Source organism: Triturus cristatus, chromosome 6 (assembly GCF_964204655.1).
Source record: "Triturus cristatus chromosome 6, aTriCri1.1, whole genome shotgun sequence".
NCBI classification, from domain to species: Eukaryota; Metazoa; Chordata; class Amphibia; order Caudata; family Salamandridae; genus Triturus; species Triturus cristatus.
The window spans coordinates 1,925,281,273-1,925,300,111 of record NC_140589.1 but is presented as its reverse complement, the minus strand read 5'-3'; positions in this window follow the sequence as shown (position 1 = coordinate 1,925,300,111).

Sequence of the window (18,839 nt, the reverse complement as noted above, 5' to 3'; positions counted from 1 at the left end):
TTGATGTCAGAAATGCTTCTGATCTGACAGAAGAGCTGAGAGGGAAGAGGGAGTGAAAACTACAGACACAACACATATGACTGAAGCAAGCCCTGAATGTAAGATTAGGCTACTTATCTGGAATGTGAGCGGTGTGAATGACAACCACAAGGCTCGAATGGTGATTGTGTACTTCAATAGACATTAGGTGGGTGTCGCATGCTGCTTCTGTGAGAGCTAATCATTTTGCCAATAGCTGGAGCTTGTACTTCTTTCACTCTTCCTCCTTAGCTAAGGAAGTGGCCATGTTGGTTAATCAAGGCTTACAGTTCAGGCCTCTGGATAAGTTCTGTGATGGAGAGGTCTGGTGTGTGGTTGTTGGGTTCAATAAGTATGGCTCAACTATGACAACCCCATTTTTTAAAAGTAAAGTAAGAGACAGGTTTGCAGCCACTTCCCCTCACTCTGTCATACCCCTGTCTTTAAACAGAAAACAGCCAAGCAATTTTATCTTACCTCATGGTAAACCAGGGCTCGGTTGCCTCTGGGGCTATGCGGTGGGAAATGTTTAAAGCCATTACTAGGGGTGAATGCATATCTAAAGTCACAGGATATTAAGATCGTTAAGAGATAGAATGTCATGCCCAGAGCAAGAGATATCATCGCTAGAGTTAGAATATGTGAGTTCTTCAGCCTAACCAACACTAGCTGTATTAAACCTAAAAAGGCTGGATTTCTGTGGCACAGTGGACAGTGAAGGTAAATTGCTAGATAAGCATACGACTGCCCAGTGGTGAGGCGAAGGGGAGTAGATGCTTGATTGCCTTTCTTACCCACACTAATAGAAGGGATGGGAATGGGCAAAGTTGTGCTCAAATGCATCACTCTACTATACACTACCCCCAAGGCAAGAAAATAAGTCAACAATTTGTATTCTCCAAAATCAAAACATAGGAGCATCAGGCAAGGCGGTCTTCTCTCTTCTATCTTTCTTCCCTAGCTGCGTAGCCACCGGCCAGCCTTCTTCCACCACCACAGAGGCCTACAATTAGGTGTGCGTATGGTCGTTTTCTGGGCATGGGACAGGCTGGCTAAACTTGTGGTGAAGGAAAGGCCACATTCGCTAAACTTCCCTCTGCTTCATAACCCGAGAGGAGAATTACCTAACGCTCGGGCGATTAGACAGCTGAGTAGTTGAAAACCTGGTAGCATTGGGGGACACCTTCAATAATAAATCATTTGCTATCAGAATGCTTGCAATGTGATGCCTTCGTAGCTAAGGTTATTCCGACATATCACCAACTTCGATGCTGTATGATGGAGTTATTCCCAGAAATTCCAGATGATCCATTGGATTGGGATCTCCTCAGTTTGGTCCTTGCGATCCCTGGCCCAGCAAAGCTGATTACACAAATGTACAGTTGTAGTTTGGATAAAGTGCACGTGGTGATTTAAGCATGAAGACAAGAATTGGGCCATGAGATTATATAAGTGAAGTGGATGTAATGCTGCCAACAGATTAGAGATATTTCCCCCAGCAGGTCATTTAGACTTAGGCTGCTGGAATATATACATAGAACAATTTCCCTGTTGCTTGCGCGCTAGCTTTGGACTCTACTTGTTAGATGTGTAGAGCAACAAATGCAAATTTCTTGCAGATGGCCTGGCAGTGACCACAGACATATGCATGCTGGCGGCAATCAAGGCTATTCTCTCTGCCGAGCTCGTCACCTCCCCCATGGTGGGCCTGCTTGGATATGTAAAGGAAGTCCCCAAGTCATCCCGGAAGCTTACTGCCATTGCCCTTTTACTGGCTAAGGGCAGGGTTGTTATCAAATGGAGGAAGCAAGGGGTACTGAGCTGGCTTAGAGATCCTACCACGTCCTGTGAGCAGTCCAGAGTCTTCAGATACTTATTGTCTCACAATTCTCACCCCAGAGATATTCAGGGGCCTTTACAAAGTTACCTGGCAGCCGTGGGTGCGCAGCACTAGATCTGTACATGTAACATTAGTCTTAGTTGTAGGAAGATGTATGCTTCTGTTGTTTGTATGTGTAATGTTACCTGGCAGCCTTGGCTGCGCAGCACTAGATCTGTATATGTAACATTAGCCTGAGCTGTAGGAAGATGTAAGCTTCTGTTGTTTGTATGTGTAATGTTACCTGGCAGCCTCGGCTGCGCAGCACTAGATCTGTATATGTAACATTAGCCTGAGCTGTAAGAAGATGTATGCTTCTGTTGTTTGTATGTGTAATGTTACCTGGCAGCCTTGGCAGCGCAGCACTAGATCTGTACATGTAACATTAGCCCGAGCTGTAGGAAGATGTACGCTTCTGTTGTTTGTATGTGTAATGTTACCTGGCAGCCTTGGCTGCGCAGCACTAGATCTGTATTTGTAACATTAGCCTGAGCTGTAGGAAGATGTACGCTTCTGTTGTTTGTATGTGTAATGTTACCTGGCAGCCGTGGCTGCGCAGCACTAGATCTGTACATATAACATTAACCTGAGCTGTAGGAAGATGTACGCTTCTGTTGTTTGTATGTGTAATGTTACCTGGCAGCCTTGGCTGCGCAGTACTAGATCTGTACATGTAACATTAGCCTGAGCTGTAGGAAGATGTACGCTTCTGTTGTTTGTATGTGTAATGTTACCTGGCAGCCTTGGCTGCGCGGCACTAGATCTGTATATGTAACATTAGCCTGAGCTGTTGGAAGATATACGCTTCTGTTGTTTGTATGTGTAATGTTACCTGGCAGTCTTGGCTGCGCAGCACTAGATCTGTATATGTAACATTAGCCTGAGCTGTAGGAAGATGTACGCTTCTGTTGTTTGTATGTGTAATGTTACCTGTCAGCCTTGGCTGCGCGGCACTAGATCTGTATATGTAACATTAGCCTGAGCTGTAGGAAGATGTACGCTTCTGTTGTTTGTATGTGTAATGTTACCTGGCAGCCTTGGCTGCGCGGCACTAGATCTGTACATGTAACATTAGCCTGAGCTGTAGGAAGATGTACGCTTCTGCTGTTTGTATGTGTAATGTTACCTGGCAGCCTTGGCTGCGCGGCACTAGATCTGTATATGTAACATTAGCCTGAGCTGTAGGAAGATGTACGCTTCTGTTGTTTGTATGTGTAATGTTACCTGGCAGCCTTGGCTGCGCGGCACTAGATCTGTATATGTAACATTAGCCTGAGCTGTAGGAAGATGTACGCTTCTGTTGTTTGTATGTGTAATGTTACCTGGCAGCCTTGGCTGCGCAGCACTAGATCTGTACATGTAACATTAGCCTGAGCTATAGGAAGATGTACGCTTCTGTTGTTTGTATGTGTAATGTTACCTGGCAGCCTCGGCTGCGCAGCACTAGATCTGTACATGTAACATTAGCCTGAGCTGTAGGAAGATGTACGCTTCTGTTGTTTGTATGTGTAATGTTACCTGGCAGCCTTGGCTGCGCGGCATTAGATCTGTATATGTAACATTAGCCTGAGCTGTGGGAAGATGTACGCTTCTGTTGTTTGTATGTATAATGTTACCTGGCAGCCTTGGCTGCGCAGCACTAGATCTGTACATGTAACATTAGCCTGAGCTGTAGGAAGATGTTCGCTTCTGTTGTTTGTATGTGTAATGTTACCTGGCAGCCTTGGCTGCGCAGCACTAGATCTGTACATGTAACATTAGCCTGAGCTGTAGGAAGATGTACGCTTCTGTTGTTTGTATGTGTAATGTTACCTGGCAGCCTCGGCTGCGCAGCACTAGATCTGTATATGTAACATTAGCCCGAGCTGTAGGAAGATGTACGCTTCTGTTGTTTGTATGTGTAATGTTACCTGGCAGCCTTGGCTGCGCAGCACTAGATCTGTATTTGTAACATTAGCCTGAGCTGTAGGAAGATGTACGCTTCTGTTGTTTGTATGTGTAATGTTACCTGGCAGCCGTGGCTGCGCAGCACTAGATCTGTACATATAACATTAACCTGAGCTGTAGGAAGATGTACGCTTCTGTTGTTTGTATGTGTAATGTTACCTGGCAGCCTTGGCTGCGCAGTACTAGATCTGTACATGTAACATTAGCCTGAGCTGTAGGAAGATGTACGCTTCTGTTGTTTGTATGTGTAATGTTACCTGGCAGCCTTGGCTGCGCGGCACTAGATCTGTATATGTAACATTAGCCTGAGCTGTTGGAAGATATACGCTTCTGTTGTTTGTATGTGTAATGTTACCTGGCAGTCTTGGCTGTGCAGCACTAGATCTGTATATGTAACATTAGCCTGAGCTCTAGGAAGATGTACGCTTCTGTTGTTTGTATGTGTAATGTTACCTGTCAGCCTTGGCTGCGCGGCACTAGATCTGTATATGTAACATTAGCCTGAGCTGTAGGAAGATGTACGCTTCTGTTGTTTGTATGTGTAATGTTACCTGGCAGCCTTGGCTGCGCGGCACTAGATCTGTACATGTAACATTAGCCTGAGCTGTAGGAAGATGTACGCTTCTGCTGTTTGTATGTGTAATGTTACCTGGCAGCCTTGGCTGCGCGGCACTAGATCTGTATATGTAACATTAGCCTGAGCTGTAGGAAGATGTACGCTTCTGTTGTTTGTATGTGTAATGTTACCTGGCAGCCTTGGCTGCGCGGCACTAGATCTGTATATGTAACATTAGCCTGAGCTGTAGGAAGATGTACGCTTCTGTTGTTTGTATGTGTAATGTTACCTGGCAGCCTTGGCTGCGCAGCACTAGATCTGTACATGTAACATTAGCCTGAGCTGTAGGAAGATGTACGCTTCTGTTGTTTGTATGTGTAATGTTACCTGGCAGCCTCGACTGCGCAGCACTAGATCTGTACATGTAACATTAGCCTGAGCTGTAGGAAGATGTACGCTTCTGTTGTTTGTATGTGTAATGTTACCTGGCAGCCTCGGCTGCGCGGCATTAGATCTGTATATGTAACATTAGCCTGAGCTGTGGGAAGATGTACGCTTCTGTTGTTTGTATGCATAATGTTACCTGGCAGCCTTGGCTGCGCAGCACTAGATCTGTACATGTAACATTAGCCTGAGCTGTAGGAAGATGTTCGCTTCTGTTGTTTGTATGTGTAATGTTACCTGGCAGCCTTGGCTGCGCAGCACTAGATCTGTACATGTAACATTAGCCTGATCTGTAGGAAGATGTACGCTTCTGTTGTTTGTATGTGTAATGTTACCTGGCAGCCTTGGCTGCGCAGCACTAGATCTGTATATGTAACATTAGCCTGAGCTCTAGGAAGATGTACGCTTCTGTTGTTTGTATGTGTAATGTTACCTGGCAGCCGTGGCTGCGCAGCACTAGATCTGTACATATAACATTAGCCTGAGCTGTAGGAAGATGTACGCTTCTGTTGTTTGTATGTGTAATGTTACCTGGCAGCCTTGGCTGCGCGGCACTAGATCTGTACATGTAACATTAGCCTGAGCTGTAGGAAGATGTACGCTTCTGTTGTTTGTATGTGTAATGTTACCTGGCAGCCTCGGCTGCGCGGCACTAGATCTGTATATGTAACATTAGCCTGAGCTGTAGGAAGATGTACGCTTCTGTTGTTTGTATGTGTAATGTTACCTGGCAGCCTTGGCTGCGCGGCACTAGATCTGTACATGTAACATTAGCCTGAGCTGTAGGAAGATGTACGCTTCTGTTGTTTGTATGTGTAATGTTACCTGGCAGCCTCGGCTGCGCAGCACTAGATCTGTACATGTAAAATTAGCCTGAGCTGTAGGAAGATGTACGCTTCTGTTGTTTGTATGTGTAATGTTACCTGGCAGCCTTGGCTGCGCAGCACTAGATCTGTACATGTAACATTAGCCCGAGCTGTAGGAAGATGTTCGCTTCTGTTGTTTGTATGTGTAATGTTACATGGCAGCCTTGGCTGCGCAGCACTAGATCTGTACATGTAACATTAGCCTGAGCTGTAGGAAGATGTACGCTTCTGTTGTTTGTATGTGTAATGTTACCTGGCAGCCTCGGCTGTGCGGCACTAGATCTGTATATGTAACATTAGCCTGAGCTGTAGGAAGATGTACGCTTCTGTTGTTTGTATGTGTAATGTTACCTGGCAGCCTTGGCTGGGCGGCACTAGATCTGTATATGTAACATTAGCCTGAGCTGTAGGAAGATGTACGCTTCTGTTGTTTGTATGTGTAATGTTACCTGGCAGCCTTGGCTGCGCGGCACTAGATCTGTACATGTAACATTAGCCTGAGCTGTAGGAAGATGTACGCTTCTGTTGTTTGTATGTGTAATGTTACCTGGCAGCCTCGGCTGCGCAGCACTAGATCTGTACATGTAACATTAGCCTGAGCTGTAGGAAGATGTACGCTTCTGTTGTTTGTATGTGTAATGTTACCTGGCAGCCTTGGCTGCGCAGCACTAGATCTGTACATGTAACATTAGCCCGAGCTGTAGGAAGATGTTCGCTTCTGTTGTTTGTATGTGTAATGTTACCTGGCAGCCTTGGCTGCGCAGCACTAGATCTGTATATGTAACATTAGCCTGAGCTGTAGGAAGATGTACGCTTCTGTTGTTTGTATGTGTAATGTTACCTGGCAGCCTTGGCTGCGCAGCACTAGATCTGTACATGTAACATTAGCCTGAGCTGTAGGAAGATGTACGCTTCTGTTGTTTGTATGTGTAATGTTACCTGGCAGCCTTGGCTGCGCAGCACTAGATCTGTATATGTAAGATTAGCCTGAGCTGTAGGAAGATGTACGCTTCTGTTGTTTGTATGTGTAATGTTACCTAGCAGCCTCGGCTGCGCAGCACTAGATCTGTACATGTAACATTAGCCTGAGCTGCAGGAAGATGTACGCTTCTGTTGTTTGTATGTGTAATGTTACCTGGCATTCTCGGCTGCGCGGCACTAGATCTGTACATGTAACATTAGTCTTAGTTGTAGGAAGATGTACGCTTCTGTTGTTTGTATGTGTAATGTTACCTGGCAGCCTCGGCTGCGCGGCACTAGATCTGTACATGTAACATTAGCCTGAGCTGTAGGAAGATGTTCGCTTCTGTTGTTTGTATGTGTAATGTTACCTGGCATCCTCGGCTGCGCGGCACTAGAGCTGTACATGTAACATTAGCCTGAGCTGTAGGAAGATGTACGCTTCTGTTGTTTGTATGTGTAATGTTACCTCACAGCCTCGGCTGCGCGGCATTAGATCTGTATATGTAACATTAGCCTGAGCTGTAGGAAGATGTACGCTTCTGTTGTTTGTATGTGTAATGTTACCTGGCAGCCTTGGCTGCGCAGCACTAGATCTGTACATGTAACATTAGTCTTAGTTGTAGGAAGATGTACGCTTCTGTTGTTTGTATGTGTAATGTTACCTGGCAGCCTAGGCTGCGCAGCACTAGATCTGTACTTGTAACATTAGCCTGAGCTGTAGGAAGATGTACGCTTCTGTTGTTTGTATGTGTAATGTTACCTGGCAGCCTTGGCTGCGCAGCACTAGATCTGTACATGTAACATTAGTCTTAGTTGTAGGAAGATGTACGCTTCTGTTGTTTGCTTGTATGTGTAATGTGACTGATTATTAGAAATATGAACCCTCTTACTGTTAAACTGACCAAATAACAATAAAGTATGTGAGCTGACATTGTACACCTTATGAGTTTTTTCTCTGCCACTGGAAACCTGTTCACATTCATTTTCTTTTGCCGGGAGATTAAGTGATTTGCTCAGAATCACAGATTGTAGAGGCGACACCGCTTGTTTTTTCCAGCCGAAGCCCTTCAATGTTGCAATTGTTGAGCCGCTAATGCACCACTGTGGGCGGGCTTCAGATGGTGCTGTTTTCAGTCAGCAGCAGTAAACACGCTACCCTGCACTTTAACTGTTCTCATTACCAGGGTCGGACTGGGACAAAAAGTAGGTCTGGCCACAAACATAAAAGTGGCCCTGATTAGTGATCCAGGTCGCTAAAAAGTTGCCCATGTTTGCAATTTAGGCCAGTTTTGAACTTGTAAAGACACCCTGTGTGGGTATTTTGCAAGGTACAAGAGACTGCATGCATGTGTGTTTGTTGCAGGCAATGCTTGTGGTAATATCAGGGAAGTTATCAGTAAAAGCTGCCCCACTTGGCCCTAAGCCAGCCCTAAAAGAGCCCCACAGATACCTGTCAGACCAACCCATCAGGCACCCCGTTTTGTACCGCTTTGTTCGCCCTCAGTTGGCAGGGTATGCTCAGACGTGAGTCCCTTGCTCACTTTGCCACTGGATTCAAGCAAGCCTGGCTGAAGACGGCTGAAATGCCAGAAACCGGTCCTAGAAAGCTTGTGTCCGGTCCAGGGAAGGCATGGCTTGGCAGTTCGGGCTGGACTGTTCCCATGAGGCACAGGGTCAGACTGATTTCAATATGGCCATGTCTGAACTGGGGTGGCAGAGTGGGCTAAAGAACGGTGATGGATCAAACCCAAATCTGTTGACTGGGTGTGAGTGTTTGATTGGTTCTGATGCTTCGTCCATCACCACACACTTTTGTACCGCTTTGTTCGCCATAAGTTGGCAGGGTATGCTCAGACGTGAGTCCCTTGCTCACTTTGCCACTGGATTCAAGCAAGCCTGGCTGAAGACGGCTGAAATGCCAGAAACCGGTCCTAGGAAGCTTGTTTCCAGTCCAGGGAAGGCATGGCTTGGCATTTCGGGCTGGACTGTTCCCATGAGGCACAGGGTCAGACTGATTTGCATATGGCCATGTCTGAACTAGGGTGGCAGAGTAGGCTAAAGAACGGTGATGGATCAAGCCCAGATCTGTTGACTGGGTGTGAGTGTTTGATTGGTTCTGATGCTCCGTCCATCACCACCCCCTTTTGTACCGCTTTGTTTGCCATAAGTTGGCAGAGTATGCTCAGACATGAGTTCCTTGCTCTCTTTGCCACTGGATTCAAACAAGCCTGGCTGAAGACGGCTGAAATGCCAGAAACCGGTCCTAAGAAGCTTGTTTCCGGTCCAGGGAAGGCATGGCTTGGCATTTCGGGCTGGACTGTTCCCATGAGGCACAGGGTCAGACTGATTTGCATATGGCCATGTCTGAACTGGGGTGGCAGAGTGGGCTAAAGAACGGTGACGGATCAAGCCCAGATCTGTTGACTGGGTGTGAGTGTTTGATTGGTTCTGATGCTCTGTCCATCACCACCCCCTTTTGTACCGCTTTGTTCGCCATAAGTTGGCAGGGTATGCTCAGACATGAGTCCCTTGCTCACCTTGCCACTGGATTCAAACAAGCCTAGCTGAAGACGGCTTGAATGCCAGAAACCGGTCCTAGAAAGCTTGTTTCCGGTCCAGGGAAGGCATGGCTTGGCATTTCGGGCTGGACTGTTCCCATGAGGCACAGGGTCAGACTGATTTGCATATGGCCATGTCTGAACTGGGGTTGCTGAGTGGGCTAAAGAACGGTGATGGATCAAACCCAGATCTGTTGACTGGGTGTGAGTGTTTGATTGGTTCTGATGCTCCGTCCATCACCACCCCCTTTTGTACCGCTTTGTTCACCATAAGTTGGCAGGGTATGCTCAGACGTGAGTCCCTTGCTCACTTTGCCCCTGGATTCAAGCAAGCCTGGCTGAAGACGGCTGAAATGCCAGAAACCGGTCCTAGGAAGCTTGTTTCCGGTCCAGGGAAGGCATGGCTTGGCATTTCGGGCTGGACTGTTCCCATGAGGCACAGGGTCAGACTGATTTGCATATGGCCAAGTCTGAACTGGGGTGGCAGAGTGGGCTAAAGAACGGTGATGGATCAAGCCCAGATCTGTTGACTGGGTGTGAGTGTTTGATTGGTTCTGATGCTCCGTCCATCACCACCCCCTTTTGTACGGCTTTGTTTGCCATAAGTTGGCAGGGTATGCTCAGACATGAGTCCCTTGCTCACTTTGCCACTGGATTCAAACAAGCCTGGCTGAAGACGGCTGAAATGTCAGAAACCGGTCCTAGAAAGCTTGTTTCCGGTCCAGGGAAGGCATGGCTTGGCCGTTCGGGCTGGACTGTTCCCATGAGGCACAGGGTCAGACTGATTTGCATATGGCCATGTCTGAACTGGGGTTGCAGAGTGGGCTAAAGAACAGTGATGGATCAAACCCAGATCTGTTGACTGGGTGTGAGTGTTTGATTGGTTCAGATGCTCCGTCCATCACCACCCCCTTTTGTACCGCTTTGTTCGCCATAAGTTGGCAGGGTATGCTCAGACGTGAGTCCCTTGCTCACTTTGTCACTGGATTCAAGCAAGCCTGGCTGAAGACGGCTGAAATGCCATAAACCGGTCCTAGGAAGCTTGTTTCTGGTTCAGGGAAGGCATGGCTTGGCAGTTCTGTCTGGACTGTTCCCATGAGGCACAGGGTCAGACTGATTTGCATATGACCATGTCTGAACTGGGGTGGCAGAGTGGGCTAAAGAACGGTGATGGATCAAACCCAGATCTGTTGACTGGGTGTGAGTGTTTGATTGGTTCTGATGCTCCGTCCATCACCACCCCCTTTTGTACTGCCTGATTGCCCTGCAGACAAGCCTGACACGGCCCATTACAAACCCGTCATGTAGACTGCGTTACACAGGCTAAAAACAAGAGGGTGGTTGGAAGTCACCCTGTTGTAGGACCAATTGCATGTATGTGACCTGGTCATTTCATGCGGTTAAAATTATTTTCAAGAATGCCGCCCATTTGCATATTCCATGGCGACCGCTGCTGCTTTGTAATCGACCCTACCCCTATCTACCCCACTCCCCTACAATCTATCCAAATCTACTCCACATTTCTCCACTCTACTCTAGGGGTGGGCAGAATTTGCGTAATCGCGTTACGCAAATCTCCGCGAAACGGTAAAAAATCTCCGCGAACATGCAGAAATTCCGCGAACACGCGGAATTGCTTGTTCGCGATGCTTTTTTCCTGTTCACAGTTGCTGTTTGCATGCTCGGGGAGAAATATCTCGCGAACACGCATTTTGAGAACGCGAACAAGAAAAAATTTCGCGAAGTCCCGGAAAGAAGAATTTTGGGCAATTTCGCGTTCTCCGCGGAACGCGAAATTACCGAAATTCCGCAAATTCCGCGAGCGGAACGGAATTTACCGCCCAGGCCTACGTCTACTCCAATCTAACTCACTCCAATCTACCCCACCCCAATGTGCCCCACTCTAACCAACTGCAATATGCCCCACTCCAATCTACATCACTCCACTACTATCTATCCCAATCTACACTCCAGTCTACCCCACTCCCCTACAATCTATCCAAATCTACTCCACTCTTCCCCACTCTACCCCAACTCTACCCCATTCTAACTCACTCCAATCAACCCCACACCAATGTACCCCCACTCTAACCAACTCCAATCTATCCCACTCCACTCTACCTCACTCCACTACTATCTATCCCAATCTATACTCCAGTCTACCCTGCTCCACTCTACCCAATCAACCCCACCCCAAACTACTCTACCCTGTTCCACCTCACTTCATTCTACCCCAATCAACCCCACTCCATCTAACCCACTCTAATCTACCCTACTCTAACCTACCCCACTATCCTACAATCTACCTCACTACAATCTATCCTACTCTTCCACAATCTACCCCAATCCAATCTACCCCTTTCAACTCTACCCAATATGCCCCACCCCAATCGACACCACTCCAACCTACTCCCATTCCACCCCACTCCAATCTACACCAATCTAGCCTCACTCTAGCCAATCTCCCCAAATCCAATCTACCCCACCCCAAACAACCGACTCTACCCCAATCCACTCTACCCCAATTTAACCCAATGCAATCTAATCTACTTCAGTCTACACCTCTCCACCATACCCCAATCTACCACACCCTAATCTAGCCCACTCTACCTCACTCCTCCCCACTATACCACAATCTACCGCACTCCACTGTACCCCAATCTATCCCTTTCCACTCTTACCCAGTCCAATCTACCCCATTCCAATCTACCCCATTCCAATCACCTCACGCTACCTCAATATACACCAGTCAAACCTACTCCACCCTACTGTACCCCACTCCACCCCAATCTACCCTTCTCCAATCTACCCCACTCCAGTCTTCCCTACTCCACTACAATCTGTTGCATGGATTCTGCTTACGCAGAACTGTGCCTTGGACCACAGAACGTCAGAATGCAGGGACTGAGTCACCATACCCCATCAGTACGTGTGGGCCTGAATCCGACCAGCTCACAGTGCCTAATCTGCCATTATAACCATACCAGAGTAACAGCTGAATAGAACACAACACTCCAGTCCCCTAGGGAACGGTGGAAATAGATCACCTTTCATTTTTTTCACTTATGCATGTCCATAATGAACAAAAGAAAGACACTATGTAAGTTTAAAATATTTAATACCACTTTCGTGCTCGATTATGAATCAACTGTGCTGCGATTATTAAACATATGCAACTCAGCAAAGTGATCAGCAAATCTATAGACAAATAAAAGCCCTATCATGGTAAATTATACATTTGTCTAAGCCTATCTTCACTATGTGAGAGCAGGAAATATATCGATCTCTGGGATTAGAACCGGGCCCCATACCTGGAATTTATAGTTAGGTGGTCTCCATCTTAGGTTGCGCAAGCCTGGTGGGCTTGTTCCATGAGCTCTCCTTCCGCAAGAATTCTCCTCTCTGTTTTCCAAACGGCAAGTCCCATTTTATATGATAAGAATTGCTGTGCGAGTGACAGAAAGCAGCGGATGTTCCCTGGTGTTATGTCTGAATGTTAGCAGATGTGCTGACCGGCCGTAGCAAAACAGGGCTTCATGTTGTCCGACCTTATACATGATGTTCAGACTGAATCCCAGGAAGAAGCACTGAATAATAATACCATGTATTCCTAAAAAAGTATTATGGCACAAAATCAACGTGTAATCTACACCACTCTATCTCATTCAATCTACCCTCTCCCAGTCGCGGCCCGTGCAGGTAAGAGCTGTGGGGCTGTGGGGATGGGTGGGGCAGTGGATTTCGAGAGAAGATTGCGAGGGAAAATTAAATAATTAATTATTTTTCCTCATGGTCTTCTCTCGAAATCCCCCCCAGCTGGCCCCACCACTTTTATCTGCATGGGCCATGGCTGCCCACACCACTACAACCTATCCCACTCTGCCCCACTCTACAACAATCTACTCCACTTCAATATACCCCACTCAACTCTACTCCACTCTACCACACCAAAATGTACCCCAACCCACTCTACCCCTATTTTCCACACCCTACTCCCTACTCCACGCAACCCCACTCTAACCCATTCCACCCAATATACTCCACTTCACCCTACCCCAATCTACCACAATCTACCACAATCTACTCCGCTCCACTCTACCCCTCCAAAATGTACCTCAACCCGCTCAACCAACTCTTCCCTAATCTACCCCCCTATTTATCCCACCCCACTCTACCCCATTCCACTCCAATGTACCCCACTCCACCCTACACAAATCAACCCCACTCTACCCCAAGCTATCCCAATTCACTCTACCCCAATCTACCCCGCTCCACTGTAACCCACTCTACCTCATTAAATGAACCCCACTGCACTGCAATCTACCCCACTCCACTACAAGTTACCCCACTCTTCAACAATCTACTTCACTTCAATATACCCCAGTCTACCCCACCACAATGTACCCCAACCAACTCTACCCCAATCTACAACATCCCTATTTACCCCACCCAACTTTACCCCACTCCACCCCACCCAATCTACCCCACTCCACCATAACCCAATCTACCCCACCCTACCCAAGCTACCACAATCTACCCTACTCCACTTTACCCCTCCTAAATGTACCCCAACCCACTCTACCCAATCTCACCCACCCCTATTTACCCCACCCCACTCTACCCCACCCCACTTTACCCCAGTCCACCCCTCCCCTATCTACTCCACTCCACCATACACCAATCTACTCCAAGCTACCATAATCTACCCCACTCCACTCTACCCCTCCAAAATGTACCCCAACCAACTCAACCCTCTCTACCCCAATCTATCCCAGCCCTATTTACCCCACGCCACTCCACCACATTCCACCTTAATCTACCCCAATCCACCCTACCCCAATCTACTCCACTCTACTCCAAGCTACCCCCATTCACTCTACCCCAATCTACCCCATTCCACTGTACCCCACTCTACCTCATTAAATCTACCCCACTCCACTACAATGTTCCCCACTCCACTACAAGTTACCCCACTCTACTACAATCCACCTCACTCCACTCTACCCCACCAAAATGTACCCCAACCCACTCGACCCCAATCTACTCCACCCCTATTTACCCCAACCCATTCTACCCTTCTCCACCCTAACCCAATCTACCCTACTCTACCCCAAACTAACCCAATCTACCCCACACCACTCTACCCCAATCTAACCCACTCCACTACAAGCTGCCCCACTCTAACTCACTCCACTCTTCCTTAGTCTAACCCCACTCTACTACAATCTACCCCAATCCAATCTTCGCCTCTTCACCCTACTCTATCCCACTCCAATCTATCCCACTCTACCTTAAACTACCCCACTTCCCTCTACCCAAATCTACCTCATTAAATCTACCCCACTCCAACCCACTCTACCCCACCCTACCTCAATCTATCCCACTTCAATATACTCCACTCTATCCCAACCTACTCTATCCCACTCCACCCCAATCTACTCCACTCTAATCGACCCAACCCCAATCTACCACACTCTAATCTACCTTATTATCCCCCACTCCTTTCTACCCAAGTCTACCCCACTCAATCTACCTTAGTCTACTCCACTGCAATCTACATCACTCTACCCCAATCTACCCCACTCCAATGTACCCCAGTGTCCCCACTCTACCCCATTCTACCTCAATGTACCCCATTCCAACCCAACCTACCCCACTCCACAACATTCCACCTCACTCTTCCCCAATCTACCCGACTCCAGTTTACTCCTATCTATTCTACCACACTCAACTCTATCCCATTCTACCCCACTCCAATCTACCCCACTACAACCTACTCCACTCAAATCTACCCCACTATACCACTACTCTACCCCACTCCACTCTGCACCATTCTGCTCTCCTCTACCCCATTCTTCCCCAATGTATTCCACGCCAATCAACCCCACTCCTCTCTACCCCAGCGCAATGAACCCCATTTTACTCTAGTGCAATCTACACCAATCTACCCCACTCTACTCTACTCAAATCTACCCCACTCCACTCTACCTGTCTACTCCACTCCACTATACCCCAATCTACTCCACTCCACTATACCCCAATCTACCCCACTCCACTCTATCCCAATCTACCCCACTCCACTACAATCTACCCTCTCTCTAACTGGCTCAACTCTTACCCACTGTACACCACTCAACCACACTCAACTCTACCCCTCTCTACCTCAATCTACTCCACTCCAATCTACGTCACTCTAACCCAGTCTTCCCCGCTCCAATTCACCCCAATCTACCCTACTTCACTCTACCCTACTTCATCCCCATTCACCCCAATTGGTTCCACTCCAATCTACTCCAATAAATTCTATCCCACTCTACCCAATGTACTCCACTCCAATCTTCCCACTCTAGCCCACTCCGATCTACATCTATCTACCCCACTTCAATCTACCCCACCTCTTTCCAATACAGTCTACTTCAATAACACCTCTCTCCCTCGGCTGTAGCCCAATCTACCCCACTCAATCTTCCCCACTCTACCCTATCCCTGTCTATTACAATCTACCACATTCTACCCCAATCCAATCTAAATGACTCCAATATACCCCAATCTAACCCACTCTACCTGCTCCACTCCATCCCAATCTATCTTAATCCATCCCAGTCTACCCCACTCTATCCGACCATAATCTACCACACCCCAATCTATCAAAATCTACTCCACTCTACCCCACTCAACCCCATCCACTTTACCACAGTCTACCCCACTCCAATCTACCCCAGTCTACCCCACTCCTATCTACCCCACTCTACTCCACTACAATCTACCCCACTCTACTCCACTACAATCTACCCAATCAACTCCACAACAATCTACCCCACTCTACTCAATCTACCCACTGTACCTCAATCTACTCCACTCCATTCTACTCCAATTTACTCTACCCTACCCCAACCTTCCCCCTCCACCCCATTCTACTACTGTCTACCCTACCACAACCTATCTCACTCCTCTTCACTACAATTTACCTCAATCTACCCCATTATATCACCACTTTATCACACTTCACTTTACCCCACTCAAATCTACACCAATCTACTCTCCTCTACCCCAGTCTTCCTCACTCTACTCCGCTACAATCTAGCCCAATCTACTCTACTACAATCCACTCCACTCCACTACAATCTGTACCAACCTACCCCATTCTACACCCATCCCACACTACCACAAATCTACTCCACTCCAATCTATCCTACGTCACTCCACAGTACACTACTCTACCCTTCTCTACCCTGCTCTATCACATACTATCCTCCCCCAATCTACCCCTACCCCACTTCACCCTATTCCAGTCTTCTTAACTATACTCCCCTACAATATACCCTACACAAATCTACCCCACTCTACCCACTGTATGCCACCACATTGCACTATGCCCCAATCTGCTCAACCACAAGTTACCCCATACTATGTTACCCTAATCTACCTCCTCCACCCAGTTCTGCCACACTTCATCCTACCCCAGTCTATACCCTCCAGCCCATTATACCCCACTCCACTCAAACCTACCCTACTCCACCACAATCTACCCATCCCATTCTACCCCATTGCACTCTACCCCAATCTAAATCACTCCAATCTGCCCACTACATTCGACTTCAACCTACCCCACTCCAAACTACCTCACTCTATCCCACCCCACTTAACCCCATTTTATCCCATTTCCCTCTACCCCAAACTAACCCACTCCACTATCCCATTCTACTCCACTTCACTCTATACCACTCCACTGTACCCTAAACTACCTACTCATATATACACCAGTCTGCCACACTCTACACCACTCCACTCTCCCCCACTCTACCCCACTTCACTTTGCACCAATTTACCCCACTCCAATCTTTGCCAATCTACCCCACACCAAACTACCCCTCTCCACTACAATCTACATCAATCTACTTCAGTCCAGTCTGTCCCAATCTACCCCACTCTACTCCACTGTAATCCACCCTACTCCAATCTACCCCAATGTAGCCTACTCCAATCTAGCCCACTATACCCTACTTCACTCTATTCCAAACTACCCCACTCGACCCCACTCTACCCCAATCTACCCTACTCCACCCCAATCTACCCAACACTACTCTACCCAATCTACTTCACTCCAATCAACCCCACTTCACTCTACTACAAACAGCCACATTCCACTCTACCAATATCTACCCCACTCTACTCTACCCCAATCTACTTCACTCCAATCTACCTCACTTCACTCCACTACAATCTACACCACTTCAATCTACCCCGCTCCACTCTACGCCAATCTACCCCACTCCACCTCAATCTATCCCACTACACTCTATCCCAATCTACCCCACTCATTAAATTCTACCCCACTCTTACCCACCCACCCCAGTCTACAACCACGCCACTCTACCCCAATTTGCCTGTCTCTGATCTATGCCACTCCAATCTACCTCACTTCACTTAGCTCCACTACAATCTACATCAATCTATCCCGCTCCAATTTACCCCATTCTACTACACTCCAGTGAACCCCACCCTGCCGCAGTCTGCTCCTCTCCAACTTACCCCACTCCAATCTACCCCAATGAACCCCAAGCTACCCTACAGTACCCCACTCCACCCTACCCCAATCTACCTTACTCCATTCTACCCCAATCTAATGTATTTCACCCCCACCCCAATCCACCCTACCCCAATTCACCCTGCCCACCCTAAACCAATTTACCCCTTCAACCCAGATCTACCCCACTCCATTGTACCCCAATCTATGTACCCCACTCCATTAAAATCTGCTCCACTCCAACCTACCCCACTCTACCCCACTCAAATCTCTACCAATGTAGCCCAAGCTACCCTAGTATACCCCACTCCACTCTCCCCAATCTACCCCCATAACTCTACACAAATCTACCACAATCCCTCTAATGAAATGAACTCAACTCTAATCTACCCCACTATACTCTACCTCAAAATCTATATTACATGTAGATTACACGTTGATTTTGTGCCATAATACTATTATAGAAATACATGGTATTTCTATGTCGGACAACATGAAGCCCTGTTTTGCTATGCCTAGTCAGCACATCTGCTAACATTCAGACATAACACCAGGGAACATCTGCTGCTTTCTGTCACTCGCACAGCAATTCTTATCATAAAAACTGGGACTTGCCATTTGGAAAACAGAGAGGAGAATTCAAGTGGAGTTGTGGCCAACTGAAAACTCCTGTGCTGACAATCCTCCTGTTCTTACGGATGAGCGTCTTATGATGATTTGATGCTGCATCGACGTAGTTGGGCATGTCAACAGAACTTGATTAGAGGTTGCCTCTTTTTCAATCTTCTCCACACCAATATACCTTACTGTACCCAAATCAACACCACTCTACCTCAATCTACCAACTCCACTCTACGCCAATTTACACTACCCCAATCTACGCCACTCTACCCCACTTCAGTCTCTCCAATGTACCCCACTCCACCAGACCCCAATCTACCCCACCATTCTACCCAAATCTACCCAACTCCGCTCTACCCCAATCTACTCCATGCTAATCTATCCCACTCTAACCCAATCTACCTACTCTACCCCAATCAACTCCGCCTCAAACTACACCAATCTACCTGCCCCACTCTAC